This window comes from Silene latifolia, chromosome 2 (assembly GCF_048544455.1).
Source record: "Silene latifolia isolate original U9 population chromosome 2, ASM4854445v1, whole genome shotgun sequence".
Taxonomy (NCBI): domain Eukaryota; kingdom Viridiplantae; phylum Streptophyta; class Magnoliopsida; order Caryophyllales; family Caryophyllaceae; genus Silene; species Silene latifolia.
The window spans coordinates 26,283,591-26,301,503 of record NC_133527.1 but is presented as its reverse complement, the minus strand read 5'-3'; positions in this window follow the sequence as shown (position 1 = coordinate 26,301,503).

Below are 17,913 nucleotides of genomic sequence, written 5' to 3'. Positions count from 1 at the left end.
CTAATTGGCGCCTACGTGCTTGGACTTCCGACCACGTAAGCTCGGATCTTTCCGGGTACCAGCCTCTCCGTTGCATGACCGACCAATTTGACCAACTACACTCAATCAATTTAATTAATTAATCGTTTTCCTCTTACGAGGGCACTCTTTCCTTGCATACGCGTCGAGTATTCACTAGTTGATTTTCTTAGTCCTTCTCGTTCCGTCAACATGTAAGTCTGAGGGTGTATATTCTCTTTTATTTATTTTATTTATCGTATCATCATTGTAAGATTTATGTCGAAAACACAATTAAAATCGATTTCTAAAACCGTGCTTTAAAACTGTTTTTTGCGGATTTCCGAGAGATAGACGTCGAGAAAAGACGCAAAGAATCGCCGCGCCTCTTTGAAGGAGCGCGATTCTGCTGCGCCTCTTCGTGAGGCTGCCGCAGTTCCTGCTTCTTTTCTTCTTCTTCGTCCTCTGTAATTCTTTTTTCGTTTATATTTGCTTTCAATTGTTTTCCGTTGATTCGTTCACATCATCATTAATAATTTCATATGTATATTATTCATTCATCATTAACATGTTTAATCCATCATTGTTCCGACTTAAATCCTAAATAATCAATATTTACGGGTTTTCGTCTTTAATATTCAAACCCGGATTTTAGAAGTTCAATCTGTTCATATTGGGTTTCTGGGATTCGTCATTGATATATTTGCATCCATATTCGTCATCATTCATCATGTTTAGTCTAATTAATTGTTTAGTTTGTTTCATTCACCGATGTCACTAATTAATCATTCATTAACATCGTCCCTTCACATAATTTATCCGTTTAATTCCGTCTTATCCATGTTTAATGTTTTATGACCCATTCACATGTAATTAATACATTAAATCACTTTCATCCGAGTCCAATTATCAAATCAATCCTTAAAATTACCAATCGACATTAACGATTTGCAGTTCCGGCTTCACAGCCAGAACTCACCCTTGGAACAGACGCAGCAACTGCTGCGCCTCTTCCAGAGGGCGCAGTTTCTGCTGCGTCTGTTCCAGGATGAGTTCTGCCCCTGAACCCCGTTTCTGCCTTGACCTAGTTATTTAGTTTACGTATTAATCTACTATTAATCGTATTATCGCCCTAATTTCTGTTCGTTAATTTCTTAATTTTTATTCTTTTATTCTTTTTCTCAAATCATCCGTTTTAAAGGTATTTTCGACATAAATCGCCTAGTCCCTTGTAATTAATGTAATTTTATTGTAATTTATAGTTATTGTATTTCTTTTATTCATTCGTATATGTTTTCACATGTAATTGAATTTAAATCCTACTTCGACCCAATTGTATGCTAAATTACGTGTCAACCGACTTAGCCTAATTCTCACATGCTAGGATTAAAACTTGGATGTTGCATTGCATGCATATAGCCGACGATATATCAAGTACGAATAAACTCCCTAATCATTAGTAGAGGCCGCTATCGAGGCGGGCGGGATTAGGTGTTCGATCAAAAGAGCTTCCTAATACGTACCCTCACCCCTTACTCCAGATCTCCGTGAGCACCCGTGTTCATTGGCATCCACGAGAGTCATTCTAGACATAGAATGCTAAGGGTAACGATTGCTTAGTGTTCATGTCACTACTTTGTGTCTTGACATGACACGAGGTATTCGAACGGTTCCAATTTCCCATAAAAATTGGTGGCGACTCCTTACAAAATGCAAACGCTTGTCCCTCGTTTCTCACCAAGCGCCCCGTGGGCGGCCCGCTGTCCACGCTTTGGCGACTCACTGGGGGATAATACACTTACGTGTAGCAAGGGTGAAACTTGAACAAGGTTAGGGAATAAGTTTGTACAAGACAATTGTCGGTTTTCATAACTCGGTCTTCCTAGACCGTTTTATTCGGCCTTCCTAGGCCCAACCCAACCCATTCGACCAATCGTCCCGTCTAAACGGTCCTAATTCTTATTTGGGCCTAAGGATGGATAGCGATTGACGTCATCCATACCATGATGCTTACTCTTGTTTGTATCAAGGGCCTTCACTACTTGAGGAAATGGACTAGGAATCGGCCTTACTCTTGTTTGGCACGAGCCTCTCCACAGACTTCGGGTTTGATGGTTCGGTATGGCAACCCACCCTTTAAACCAAAACCCTTTTAAATGCACTCAGCATCCCGTTGTAATGCTTGTATAAATATGTAAACCTTACGTGATCACCATTTCTAAACAAAACCATAACGAATTTTCAAAAATTCAAAATCCTCATTTTCAAACAAAAATTTCGAAAAAATTAGGCCTTTAATTAGCGCAAAATCCGGTCAAAACTCTGTCCGTTTGTCAAGTCAAAATTCGGGCCGCAAGCCCATTTCAAAACCTCACTTCGAGTCCACTCCTACAACTACACTACAGTTGACTAGGACACACATTTTCAAAGACCTTGTCTTTCTTCAAAACTCACTCAACACAAGTGGCACACACCCACTTCACAAGTCAAATCCTTTCCTCTTTTAGCTAGTGTGATAGAATGGTCGATCGTGTTTTGATTCGTCGCCGATCTCTTATCCAGTTTCCAAGATGCCTGGGTCAAGTGATGAAACGAACCTCCAGCAAATTCAAGAAAGTAATGATCGAATCCTGGCCGCGATAACCCAAATGCAAATCACTCAAGAACAAACCTATGACCGCCTTGAGCTTATCGAAGGCCGTATCTTTGATGTAGAGGGGAAGCTACCTCCCCCTAAAGGTGGAGTGCTACAATTTTCCGATGACGAGTCTAAAGATGAGAATCCCGCCCCTAGGAACAATCGCAAATGAGAAAAGACTCCAATACCTAGAGGAGCAATTGATGTACCTAAAGGGGGATGACATTTATAGGGAGAACAATCGCAAGTATGAAGTCACAATTCCAAATTGCCCACTAACTTTAGCATGACGGATATCCCTAAGTTTAAAGGACATGAGAACCCTTTGAACCACATCCGCGCCTTCAAGGACTACATGTCTATCAAAGGCATCAAACCCGAGATGTTCTTAAGGATCTTTCCTTCATCTCTTGACACCATCCCAAAGCAATGGTTCTACACTTTAGATCACAAAAAGGTCGCTACTTGGGAAGACGCCGCGATCGAGTTCTCGAAACAATACGCGGATAATGCCGAGATCCAAGTCAACATGCGTACTCTAGAGGTTCTTACCCAAAATGACAAAGAAGGATTCACCGACTTCCTAAGTAGGTGGAGGAAGACTAGTACTCAACTAGTTGAACGCCCGGATGAGGCTACCCTCGTGGAAAAGTTCGTGGATAATCTCAAACCCATATATGCCAACCATTTGAGATATCAAAACATCAAGACCTTCAAGGACTTAACTGTACTAGGAACACGAATCGAAGATGACATCCGTAAAGGGCTCTTGTCCAAAACGGTAGGTCGAGGATATCAAGGGTCCACGAGTCGTTCATACGGCTCTACTAGAAAGACCGACGAAGTTAACCTTCTCGAGCCATCCAAGAAGACTAGCCCACCAAGGAAGTTCACGAACCTTGGGGACACATACTCCAACGCTCTAAAAAGGCTAATGAAGCAAGGTAAACTCCAACCCATTGGACCTACTCCCAAACCCGAAAGAAAGTCCAAGTTCTGGGATGAAAACTCCTACTGTGAATACCATAGGGGCAAAGGGCACGACACAGAAAAATGCTACAAGTTGAAACACGTGCTTCAAGATATGATTGAAGACGGTCGACTTCCAATTCCACCAGGAGGTAAACCCAACAACACTCAGAATCCTCTTGGAGTTCTAGTGATTACAAGTGACGAATCTACCTTAGATTGCTCACATCTCATTTCTCCCACCGAAAATGAAATTCATGCAATTGAGAAAGAAAGACTCTACTCTACCATCTCCCCTACCATTTCCGACTTCATCGCATGGGCAAGGAGTGTAGATAGACAAGTATGGGAACTAGAAAACATGGTAACGACCTTACGCGATCCCAATGCAACGCCTAAAGAACGTGTACCATTGATCTTCTCTCAAAATGCTACTATGCAAGAAGTAGTCGCCGTGGTTGATAAACTAGTTGATCAAATCATACAACTAGAAAGTGATATCATGAGAATAAAGGAACTAGCTGCAATCAATGGGGTCTGGGCCGATGACGATGAAGACGAATACCTCATTGAAAACTCCTTGGTCAAGGAAATAGTCCAAAATGGTGAAGACCAAGATGTGGATCACCTAACTCGTTCGGGTCGCCCATATCAAAGCACCACTCAAAACGGTCCAACCAATGTCATCACACCAAATGACAACGAAGACGACCCCACCGATCATTTGCTCAAGCAATTACGAAAACCAAGGCCGATCTTTCATCGGCAACTAGTGGCAAGCTCATTTCCGCATCGCCAAGCTTTACTGCAAGCTTTGGCCAAACTGAATGTAGCGCATAACTCTACTCCCGAAGATGTAGTCAACTTGGTCTTCCAAGAATCACCGAGGTTAAGTAATCCTATTACTTTCTCAGATGAAGACTTGCCACCTTTTGGCGCTAGTCACAACCTTGCTCTATACATCACCGTCATTTGTTTAAAGAAGAATGTGCCAATGACTCGGTAGATGATGGCTCCGCTGGCCAACGTCATACCCCTCAAAACGGCATATAAACTAGGCATGAAAGAGTCGGATTGGACTCCCACCAATCAAGGTGTACGCGCATATGACGGTACGCGACGAAAAGTGGTTGGACTTGCTAGCCTAACCATAGCCACGGGACCAATCGAACGAAAAGTCAACTTCCAAATAGTGGACATCGAAGCTTCATTCAACATACTTCTGGGAAGGCCTTGGATTCACGCTTCCAAAGCGGTAACATCCACCCTTCACCAAAAGATCAAGATCCCACTCAATGGCAAAGTTGTGACGATCACTTCGTCACCTATCAAGGCAATAATCGAGAAGCAATCAAACAATCAAGTCCTTGCAGATCTCATATACGAACTTGGGGGCTTCCAAAGTGTGAACGTTATAGAAAGTGAGTTGGCACCCTTGTACTATAATCCCTACTCCAACTTGGTGGTCAACCACATACTCAAGAATCAAGGATACTTCCCTGGAATGCCTTTAAACCCAGTTCGGAAGAACACCTTTGCACCATACAAGAAAGGAAACTCGACAAGGATACCACTTGGGTTAGGATACAAACCCACAGCTGAAGAAGTTCTCGAAATGCTCGCTCAAGTCCAAAATCGCAAGTACGTGGGAGTCCAAATGAGGCTATATCTCCCCACCTTAAATGGGTACTTCGTTCAAGAAGGAAGTTCAGAACTCTTTCATGGGTTTCCCGAACCTTGGCATTATCTTGAGAGGAAGTTAGCCGGAATCGAGATCTTTCACGATTGCTACTTCATCCCTCCCGAAACGGTTCCTACCGTCAAAACCCGTCAAGCACCTTGCTTCGACGAACAAGCCGTTAGCCTATTATTTGGAGAGGACCGATTCATTAGGGCCGCGCAGGATGAGATCATTACTATGATACTTCAGACGATCGCTTCAACCCCACCGCGTTGATCACGAAATCGACACAAAGCGGCGAAAAGGATGGAGAAAATCCATCAAATGGACCAACAACCAAGGAAGGCTCTTCAAGCTCACTACTGGAGAAGGAGAAATGTTCAAAGGAGAACCAGAAGACGACGAGTTCGAGTCGGAGTCGGAGTCAGAGTCGGAGTCTAGAGAAGTCATTAGAGAGTCTACTCCTGTTGTCATCCCCACTCCCTTCGTTTCTCCTAGCCTAGCATCGAGTAGTCACGGTAGTTCGGGGAATGCTCCAACTACTGTTCCTTTGCCGCCACTGACCATGGATCAGTTGGCTTCTTTGTTTCAACTTTACTCAAATCTTAATATGAATAAATCGGGTTCGCTTACTCTCTCTGTGTTCTTTCGAGTGCAATTCTGTTTATGATGATACTGAGGATGACCAAGACCCAGACTTGACCGAAATACCTCCCTACGTAGCCAAAGAAATATTACAGGAAGGGGAAGGGGGACCAGTAATAGAGGACACTGAACCCATCAACGTAGGAACCGAACTAGAACCCAAAGAACTTAGGATAGGGACTACCTTGAGCTCTACCGAAAGGGCCGATTTCATAGACCTCCTAAATGAATTCAAAGACGTTTTCGCTTGGTCCTACAAAGACATACCAGGGATCGACAGGGGATATCGCCGAACATAGGATTCCGATCAAGCGGGTTTCAAGCCCGTGAAATGAAGCTTCGACGAATGAGAACAGAATGGGCTCTAAAGATTAAGGAGGAAGTTGATAAGCAATTCAAAGCCGGGTTCATCAAAGTTTCCGAGTACTCTGACTGGGTAGCCAACATAGTACCCGTGCCCAAAAAGGATGGGAGAATCCGTGTTTGTGTTGACTTCAGGGACCTAAACAAAGCAAGTCCGAAAGATGATTTCCCTCTACCTCACATTGACATATTGGTGGACAATACTGCATACCACGCATTACTATCCTTCATGGATGGGTATGCGGGTTATAACCAAATCAAGATGGCCATGGAAGATATGCACAAGACAGCTTTCGTCACCCAATGGGGAACCTATTGCTATACAGTAATGCCATTCGGATTAATCAACGCCGGAGCTACATACCAACGCACCGCAACTACACTCCTACATGACATGATGCACATAGAAGTTGAGGTATATGTAGATGATATGATCGTCAAATCCAAGGAAAGAGAGGGACACATTGCAAACCTTCGCAAGTTCTTCGCAAGGCTACGAAAGTACAACATGAGACTCAATCCTCAGAAATGCACATTTGGGGTAACATCCGGAAAACTCCTGGGATACGTCGTTAGCCAACGCGGTATAGAAATAGATCCCTCGAAAATCAAAGCTCTGATCGAAATGCCACAACCTCAAACAGAAAAAGAAGTCAGGGGATTCCTGGGAAAGGTGCAATACATAAGCCGATTCATATCAAAACTTACCATGATTTGCGAGCCTATCTTCAAGAAACTCAAGAAAACAGACCACACCACGTGGGATGATGATTGTCAAAAGGCGTTTGATCGAATCAAGGAGATATTGGCTAAACCACCAGTGCTCATGCCACCACAACGAGATCAACCTCTTGGTTTGTATCTCACAAGAATCGAATCGCCATGGGCGCTATGCTAGCCCAAACTGTAGGAAGTGAAGAAAGAGTTATTTACTATCTAAGTAAGAAGTTCTTGGAATATGAGTGCAAATACTCGCAACTCGAAAAGACATGCCTCGCTCTTGTGTGGGCAACGAAGAAGCTACGTCACTACATGCTTAGCTACTCCGTCAAAATATATTCCAAAATGGATCCAGTCAAATACCTCTTCGAGAAACCCGTCCTCAACGGACGCCTTGCAAGGTGGACTCTGATGCTCTCAGAATTCGACCTCAAATATGTGCCACTAAAAGTCATAAAAGGTCGCGCCGTCGCCGAATTCTTCGCAGAAAATCCTATCAACAACGCGCAAACCATAGACACTTGGTCATTTCCCGACGAGGATATACTCCAAACAGACGTAGACTCGTGGGACCTATACTTTGATGGGGCATCAAATTTAAGAGGATTCGGAATAGGAGTGTTGCTCATTTCTCCTGAAGGTGAGCATACACCGATCGTTGTCAAACTCGACTTCGAGGTGACAAACAACGCCGCAGTATGAAGCTTGTCTCATTGGACTTCAAGCGAGTAGCTTAGGCATCAAAAACCTCCGAGTACATGGGGATTCATCACTGATTATCAATCAAGTTACAGGGTCCTGGAAAATCCGAAGCGAAAGCCTCGCACCCTATCAAGCTAGGATAGACCAAGTGGCTCAATTATTTGATCACGTAACCTACCTACACCTACCTCGGGAAGAAAATCAATTCGCAGACGCTCTTGCGAAACTCGCATCTTTGATAAATATGCCAGACCATATGGTAGAAATGCCTTTGTGTATTGAACGACGATCAGAACCGGCTTATGTCCATCAAATCACCGATGAAGAAGAAATCGCACAGGAACCCTGGTTCCAAGCGATCCTGGATTTCAAACTTAATGGTACCTATCCACCGGATATGGATAAAAGGGGGCAACGTGCTATACGCCTACTAGCTTCCCAATACATCCTGATGGAAGGAGAATTATACAAAAGAACACCTCTTGGTGTAGTCCTACGTTGCCTTGATCATTCACAGGCACGAAAGGTGATGGAAGAAGTCCACGATGGAGAATGCGGTCCTCACATGAGTGGGCCCATGATGGCAAAGAAAATCACACGTTTAGGGTATTATTGGACCACAATGGAATCCGATTGCATTAAATACGTGAGACACTGCCACAATTGCCAAATCTTCGGGAATGTACAACACGTACCTCCCTCGTTGCTATACACGATGACATCTCCTTGGCCATTTTCCGCATGGGGAATTGACATAATCGGAAGATAACCCCACCGAACAGAGGTCACTGTTTCATTCTAGTAGCAATTGACTATTTCACCAAGTGGGTAGAAGCGACTTCTTACACCGCTCTTACGGCTAAAAATGTGGCAAAATTCATACGAACAACATCATCATCTGCGATATGGGTGCCCACATGAGATCATCAGCGATAATGGGTCACACTTCCAAGCTGAAACCGAACAATTGCTAGCCAAATACAAGATCAAGCATCACCACTCTTCGCCCTATAGACCACAGACTAACGGCGCGGTGGAGGCGGCAAACAAGAACGTTGTCACAATTCTCAAGAAAATGACTGACAACTATAGAGATTGGCCAAGCAAGATACCCTTCGCTTTATGGGGATATCGTACATCAGTAAGGACGCCCACTGGGGCTACTCCTTTCTATTTGACCTACGGCATGGAGGCCGTACAACCAGTCGAGCTAGAAATACCATCCTTGCGTATTCTACTCGAAAGTCAAATCCCTGAAGCCGATTGGAAGAGGGATAGATATGAAGAACTCATCCTCCTGGATGAACGTAGGCTACGTGCCTTACATAATGTCCAAACATATCAAGCACGCATCAAACGAGCTTTCAACAAAAGGGTTAGACCAAGAAACATCAAAGAAGGAGACTTAGTACTCAAATCGGTTAGAGCTCTTCTACCCGTCGACCCAAGGGGAAAATTCAAACCTAATTGGGCCAGACCATACCTAGTCAAATCCATACTTCCAGGAGGTGCGGTTAGAATCACAGACTTAGATGGGAATGAGTTTTCGAACCCCACAAACCTCGATCAACTGAAACGATACTATGCCTAGAATAGGACAAAAACGCGCCTCGCGTAAACCCATGTGTCGCTCTTGTGGCACTAAATAAACGGCCCCTGGCCAAGCTGACATAAGCTAAGTGTCACCATGCTCTTGCATTTTGGCAATATTGTCATTCTCGTATCATCAAATGAACTAAATTCGCACCTTGAGAACAAAGCTCATGCTTATTTTCTATGTTCATTACAAGCTCTTGCTTCGAACAATTATTCTTTTACATTTATTCGAACTACGCGCAAGGGTTTGATTTCGCTTTTTAAGTGAATACGTAGGCAATCCTTCACCGGATTCAACCCAATATACCTAAAATGTAAATAGAAGGACATTTGCATTGCATTTGAAATTCGACAAGAATAATAAAAGAAAATCACAGCGGTTTCTTAACCATTCAACCTTTTTTTTTTTATTCCATTCATTTTCTAATAATAATAGTACGTTGCATAATAAAAAATAGAATAGGCTAGGATTCTAAAAATCCCTCCTTTTTATTACAACAATAATAATAATAACCAAATAATAAATAGCGACTCGGGCTATTCCTCCATCTTTCCCTTGCCCTTGTCATTCTTGTCATATTTCTTGTCACGACCTCGAGCTGGGCGCTCTTGCACCACTTCAGACCTAATCACCAACGGTCTTTCTCGAGGCCTGACTCTTCCATTCTTGCCAACCACCATTTCCGCAACAGGAGTAGTCTTTGATTTCTTCGAAGGATGAATGACCAGAAACCCAGCTTCTTCTTCTCCCTCTGTCAGATGCTTCTCCTTCTCCTTCTCTTTCTCTCCCTCGCGAACCTTGTAGTCGACAGGCTCGCGTTTCCTCAGTCTCTCGCGTTCTTCCGAAGTTGCAGCCTTTCTCCACCTCAGATAGGAATCCGACACCCACAAAGCATTGGCGGAGAAGCTCAAGAACCACATGTTCCTTTGGGCCCATTTGATAGCCCATTCTCTTCGGCTCTCGGTGGTAAGCGCTACGGCAGTCTGCGGAACGGTATCAAGCCTCGGGATAGTCTGCTTCAGCCCAATCTGCCTCATCAATCTCTCCGGAAAGATGCATACCATGAACTCTAATCCCGGAATGCGCACGGACCTAGTAGGATCCAAAGAAGACACTCCAGTGACGGACTTGAGATGCCACCACGGCACGACCCACCTAATCAACGGGCCATCATCACTCTTCAGCTTGTTCTTCCAATAGTCACAAACCCGGGAGAAGTCCACCATGTACAACCGCGTCCTCATCGCAATCATACGGGAATGATACGAAAGTGCCTGAACTGGGGGCTCGAGCAGTCGGAGCCGTTCCATAAGCCAAACCTACCAAAAGCAGGTATTAGACCCAAAAAAAAAAAAAAAAAAAAAAAAAAAAAAAAAAAAAAAAAAAAAAAAAAAAAAAAAAAAAAAAAAAAAAAAAAAAAAAAACGAAAAAAAAAAAAGAGAAAGGGTGCCTTTTACCTGTAAGATGACGAGACTCCCCAAAAATGGAAGATCGCGGTTGGATTTCCTATTGTCCAAACCCAAGATAATCTCCCCTAAACACAAGCAAGCTGGGCTCCTGCGCAGCTCCATTTGCTCGATGAGACCCAAAAGACGGGGATCACCTCGCAAATCTTCGTCAACATGCCCATGAAAGACATATACATGCAAAGCAAACGAAGCCAAAGGCTCTCCTCCCCGCAACATAAGAGACCGTGGGGTCGGCTCGTTGATGAATCGGTCTACACAAAGTCCAAATTCTCACGCCTTTCGGGGTAACCAAGCGGTCCACCTCGAGCCTAGTCAATCCAAGCAAGTCTCTGAATTTGGTCTTATACCCTTGTGAAGTGGAAGGAATAGCGGGTAAATGCTCAGGATCCCACCCACCAATAGCAGCAATCTCCTCCGGAAAAGGACAAATATCACCACCTGGGAACGCGAAAACATGACAATTTGGGTCCCAGTAGTCAAGACAAGCATCCAAGAACGGTTTTACCACCTTAATGAGTTTTAAACTCAATAGAGACCCAAGGTTATGAGCACCCATGTCGTGCTTCTCAACATTCGAAAATTCATTAGTCCATTCCTTCAAGCGGATCTCCAAAGTGTTCATGATGACAAATTTTCTCTTGAAAATTTATTTTGGGAGTTTTTTATGAGATTAACGGAGAAAAGACGAAAGAATTATATGACTTAAAGCTTCGTCGACGCTGCTATTTATACTAATTGCTGTTTCCAAAATCCGCCAGGAGAGACCAACTTGGGAACAGGCGCAGCGCCTGCTGCGCCTATTCAAAGCGACGCAGCTCATGCTGCGCCTCTCCCCCAGGGTCATCTTCTGTGAATTCCGCGTTTGGATCTTTCCTAACTCTATAACGAATAATTTCCTATTCCTACGGGATTTTATTTTGGTAAATACGAGCAGTTTACCATGTTTCCAACTTCCTAAATTTGCGGGCACGCATTTCGAGGCGACATCGACACCTTCGCCATTTTCATCACACTTAATTCTTTTTTTTTATTTTATTTTAATTGTTCTTAGGAAATAAAATTTCATTTTAATCTATAAATACTATTAAAAGCCTCCTCTAAAATGGCTAATAAACGCCAAGCGGACAAATCCACGTAGGATTGAAAAAAGCCAGCTGGACTTCCGTTCCCCATGTGCTTTCCACATCAACTGCCACCTTATATTTTCTACTACTTAAAGTCATCTCCCCCAATTGGCCTTCACACGGTTACCGAAAATGGTCAGTCCGGAGAGCCCCTCGACGCCCTTGGTTTTGGGTTGTATTCAGCCCATAATCGGCGTGTTGGACCGTCGGGTGCTACTCTTGTGCGGGGTTGGTGGCGGTTCCGGCTTAAGGTGAGTTACCGCCGTCAATTTATTACGCCTTTTCAGTCGTTCTGTCTTAAATTTATTGCGCCTTTTCAACCTCCTCTTCTCACGGTTACTAGCTCCTATATTGATGACACTTAATTGTCGTCCCTCTGTCTCCCCAAATTGATTACTCCACACAATTTGATTAAATTTGGGTCTTATAGCATTTTTCTTTGGAGACATTACACAAACCTAACTTACAACATAGCCAATTAGAGTAAAATTAGAGAAGCAGGTAGTCTTGATTGTGTTTATAATTAGTCGATGGCCTGAACTTATATTTGTTGTATTTAGATTTAATTTTGTCTATATATTGGAGTTAATTGCGGGTCATTCGTTTTGTCCGTGTTTGAGAATTCTGGCATTGTGCTTCACCTTCAACCGATGGTGCAATCTGTTATTCGTAATGTAATCTATTCACTGTGATTTGGTAGTTTGATTTCTGTTGGTTTTATTTGAATTTTGGTATTCTACAAATGTGTTTTTGAGCTTTATTGTTGTATGGTACTCTGTATAGCAATTGAACCCAAATAGGTAGTCGGAAAGCAACGCAATACTCTGCTATCGACATGACAATTTCAGCAGGGGCCGACAAGGTGATTCAGGTGGGTTTCATCACGGTTATTCGTCGGCCACCGGACTCCAAAGGTATTAGTCCGTCTGTTCTCTTGCCCATATATCCATTTCAATTTAAAATCGTGCTTTTGCTGCGTATTGTAGAATTGATTCCGATGACAGACCATAATACTCCCTGAAGCTGAACTCCATGTGATGTTCGTCCTCTTTAATTCTTCGCTGTTTGTGTCGCCTATGGTGGTGCCAAGGTATTCACTTCCAACCACTTACTTCGCCTATGATTAAATGATTGTTGTTGCTTTGTCTTTGGCTGCAACATCAGTAAGTACTCAGTATCATGTAGATCAGGCCTCCCTTATGTCCATTTACGGTTGGTGATCGCAAGCGGCTTATTGATTTATGAAGAAGCTTAGAGTTACAGATGGTGAGAACCACAACATGAGGCCGGTTCTTGCAATCTTAGTTCGGGGGCAGCACTTGCTACACCATACCTGGACCAGCCCCTTTTAATTTTCACGGTCATATGTGGCGAGGCTTTATTTGGTTTGTTGTTAATCGTACTTACTGCTTATTTGTTTGGTGATATATTTTGCTATTGCTTTTAGTTCAACCATTCATATATTGGTTTGGAGTTTATGCTTATTTTTCCACCATTTTCCTCTGAAATCATGTGGCCATAGACCATAGTAATCAATCTTCAAAAAGAGTTGAGTTGTCAATATGACACGTATGTGATTTTAACTAGATATTATTTCAAATGTTTCAGTAATCATTTTCCGGTGGTTTGTTCAGTTCCGACTAATGTTATGATTTGCAGTTGAACTTTGTTTATCTCAATAACCTGGTATTTTGAAGTTACATATCACCATAATTCATATTGTTTCGCTGCACATGATGGTGGAGTAGATGTTTTGCTGATCTTGCATTGTCATATTCAATTTATCAATCAATCAATTCCGTACCAAACCTTACACATTTTGTTATTATTGGAGTTGAAGAGACTATAATTAAAGGATCCTTAAAGTAGGATGTACTCCTTCTGTCCCGGTCATTTGTCGTCCTTTTCCACTTTGGGATGTCTCGGTCATTTGTTGTCCTTTCTACTTTAAGAATGAATTTGATGAGTAATTTAATCATTCACACTCAATTTATTCCACTTGTCATTTAGTAATTGGCCCCCTCCCATTTCCTTGGTCTTTGTGCCAAAATCAAAGGACAACAAATGACCGGGACGGGGGAGTATTAATTATAATATATTTGTCACATCCGCCGTGACTGAAGGTATTCCCAGACCCACGCCCCCTCGACTTCTTCATGTATGAGATGCGTTTTAATTAATGTGTCAAATGTCATTAAATTAAGTGATTTTTTAAAAGTTGAATTTTTTAGCAAGCCCTTGCAGAATTATATAGCATACTAAGTTATGTTGTGTTCTTAATTGCAAATCAAAATCCCTTGTAAGAATAATTTTATTACACTGTAGGTTGCTTCTGGGATGTGTTGTATATGCTCTCTGTCAAAAGGTTTTTCTGGATTGGCTCCGTTGGGTGTTTATCGTCTTCATCCTGGTATAATTTATGTCTTGCATTAATATTTTATCAAATGTTTTAGTTATCCAAGATGATTTGCCTATTTGGAACAGAATTAGTTGAATTTTTTTGAAGCGGTTTAAAGTATGCATAGGTGAAAACAATCCCCTGATTTCGTGAACAAATTGAGATATCGAACAATATACATAATTAAACTCAAGTCCTAATCCCTTTCTACCCTGATGAATAAAAAATAGAGGATATAACCAAACTTACAATTGATATCAAAATCGCTTGTGAGAATAATTTTATTAACCCGCCAAGTCACCATCTTCAAAACCTCATCAACTATGTGAACTCATCAGGGTCAAACAACCCCCTGAAATCAGATATTCTTTCACATATTTGCTTTAAATTAAATTTGCATCCTTATTTGAGTATGTCACAAGGCTTCGTAAGATTGAGGATAATAACTAAATTTGTGGGATAAGGATTCTCGAAAGGTTGTGCTTTTAAAACAAGGATATTCAATATTAATTTACTAATTAATTTCATTTTTTATTATTAGGAAAGGAAGTGAAGTGGCGAACAACCAACAAGATGGATCATAACTCATTTACAAAGAGCACATTTGAACCAACAAATACCAATCCAGTAGAAAGCTCATGTACGAGTAATAAAGACAAACAATTTGAAACCCTGTAGACACATCCCATGGCGTCGTCAAACCCTTCGCCTAACATCACATTACCAAACATTTTATCTTTTGTAGAAACAACCCCACGGAAGAGACTTGCTAACAGTGATGAAGGGGACTGCAGTTATCGATGAAGAGGACGCGTAACCAAGCTTGTCACTTATCATTCTCATGACATAAGGACTCTATTAGGCTCAATATCCATCTTTAGACGTGACAATTTGGTAGGGAATCAATAAATATTCCGTCAATTTTTTTAGCTCATATATATCAATAAATATTAGGATCGAGATGGATATTGAGCATAATATAGTCCTTATGTCATGAGATAATAAATGACATGCTTGGTTACGCATCTAAGTAATCACTTAACGCCAAAAACTGAATTTAATTGACAAACAATACAGTTTAGGGGTACACTTAATGATAATGACAACAATTAGGGGTATCGTGTATGTTTTAAAAAGTATAGGGATATCATGCAGAAAATCGAAAAATTAAGCGGTACCATGTAGAATATCCCACTTAGAAAATAAACAAGAAAACAGAATTACGCTTTCACGAACAATAAAGCAAAAACAAAACAACAAAAACAGGTGAACCCGTGATTTTCACGGGTCACAAAACTAGTTAAATTTTATAAGTTTCATTTTCATTTCATTTTTTAGGAAATAATTTCTCTTTTGTTTTCATTTCAACATTTTCATTTCTACACTTACAGATTCCTTTTTTTTCTTTTTTTAGGGGGTAACCCTCCCTACCATCCGGTCATTTCTGACAAATTTTTTTTTTTATTTTTGCATTTTTGCACCTTTTGTATACTTTTGAGTCTCTTTTGCGTTAGTTAAGGCCATATGTGTATAAAATGTATGTTTTGCGTGATTTCCATGTAAATTTCGGCAGCATGACGGCGTAAACCGTTGTCTACCAAGCCTGTCCAAGAACTAACCTGCAGGTACAAGCAACACAACCCAGCAGCAAAGGCACGCAGGCCATCATATATACAAATGTGCAAGCAAACTGGGGGCTTGCGCCCCGAACCAAATCCAAAGTCCAAGCAAACTGGGGGCTTGCGCCCCAAACAGGTCCAAAAAACGTTCAAAATCAGATGTACAAGTCCACAAAACTATGCCAAACTACTGATGGACACCCTCCAACTCGGCAACCCTCGCCGTAAGAACAGCAATCTCGGCGTCCCGAAACTCGAGCTCCCTCGACAAGCGAGCCGTCTCCTCCCGAGACTGGGCCAACTCTCGCTCCAGGCTCGCGGTCACCCTGTAAACAACAAAATTGGCTCATGTCAATCAACTCAAACAAAACTGAAAATCAAAAATCAAAAGAAATCAAATGAGGTTCATACCTGACGACCTCGACCACCGACAAGTGCCTCGATGGCGGTAGCTCGTAGCCGGTTGGCCACCCTCCATAGTGCCACAAACCGAGATGGCGCGACCTGCATTTCAAAAGAATCCTCAGTAAAGTGAACAAGTTCAATCAAATGTGTTCTTACACGAAAGGTACATAAGGTGGAGGCTCACCCTCCGAATCAGATGCTGCCAGTCGTCTAAGCCAGCATCCGTCACAGCTACGTCAAAGTCACGCAACTCGGAGATCATCGTCCTCCCGGTCGCGTCAGTGTACTCAAGAGTCTCGGGGTACACTGGGGGCTCGACGCCCGCCGCCTCGACCTCCTGCAAAGACAAATAAGCTCTCATTAATTGATGATCTTTCATCGTAACTCTCGAAATCAAGTCAAGGAAAGTAAAGGATGCTCACCACTACTGGCCAGTACGCCAACCTCCCGTAAAGGAACGCCGAGTAGTCCTCGCCAGGCAGAAGAAGGTCGTCGCCACTGGCACCAGCCAGGTCCGCCTCCCTCTCAGCCTCAGTAGGCTCCCTGAACATCGTCCTCGGAGGGTCAATGGGAACCGTCAACGCGCCCCGAGAGCATTGACGAGCCAAACGCTCGCCCAGATACCACACAGGACCCATCGACGTCCACAACAACAGCCGACTCGGACTCCTAGGTCGAAGGACCTCAGCGACGAAAGGAGGCGCTCCAGCGTACTCCGCCCAAGGTCTGGGCACCCACTGCGACAATATAAGGCAAAGATCATTCCTATGGTCAAGTGAAAGCAGAGTACAAGAGATATAAATACAAGTGGGATACTCACGCTGCTGAGCTGAAGGGCGTTCACATCCCGCCGATAGACATTGTGAGAAGAGCGCTTGCTCTTCGTCCGACACATCACCCAATCCCTCACCACGGGATAGGCCTTCTCCAGCGGCTCTGTCCTCTTCGGCGCGAGACTCGGGAAATAAGAGTACACCCATGCCTATAAACAGAATAATCAATAACGATCTTTCGTGATTCGACAAAGAAAAGAATTTATTTCGGTCTAAGGGAAGGTTCATACCTCCAATAGTAGCCCAGGTCCTACAGCGCCAGGAGAAGTCCCCTTCTCCATCAACTCCGGACGAACCATGGCCCTCATGAAGCGGATGAGGACCGCAAAACCAGCTGTGACCCAGTCCCAACGTCCTAGGGAACTCAGGTCAGCAAGAAAGGGAAGAAGCTTCGTCGATAGCCTCTCGCCCTTGTCTCCGAGGTAAATCGAAGACAAGAACCACCAAAGCCACAGACGAGCTCTCTCCGCTCATCTCAGTACAAGGAGGAGGAGCAGTCTCCCTCCCATCAATCGTCACCAGCTCCGGGGTCTTCCCCGCAAAGTAATCTCGGACGTAGGTACTGGGTACCAAGCCCGGCACTGCAACAGCCCTCGGCGACAGGTTCCAGCCGATCAACCTCCTCGCCTCGGCCGAATCCGCTCTCATGGCAGTCTCCGGCCACACCATCTCCTCGGTCCCGCACGGCAGACCCGAAATCATGCCGTAGTCCTCCAGAGTGACTCCCACCTCACCAAAAGGTAAGTGAAATGT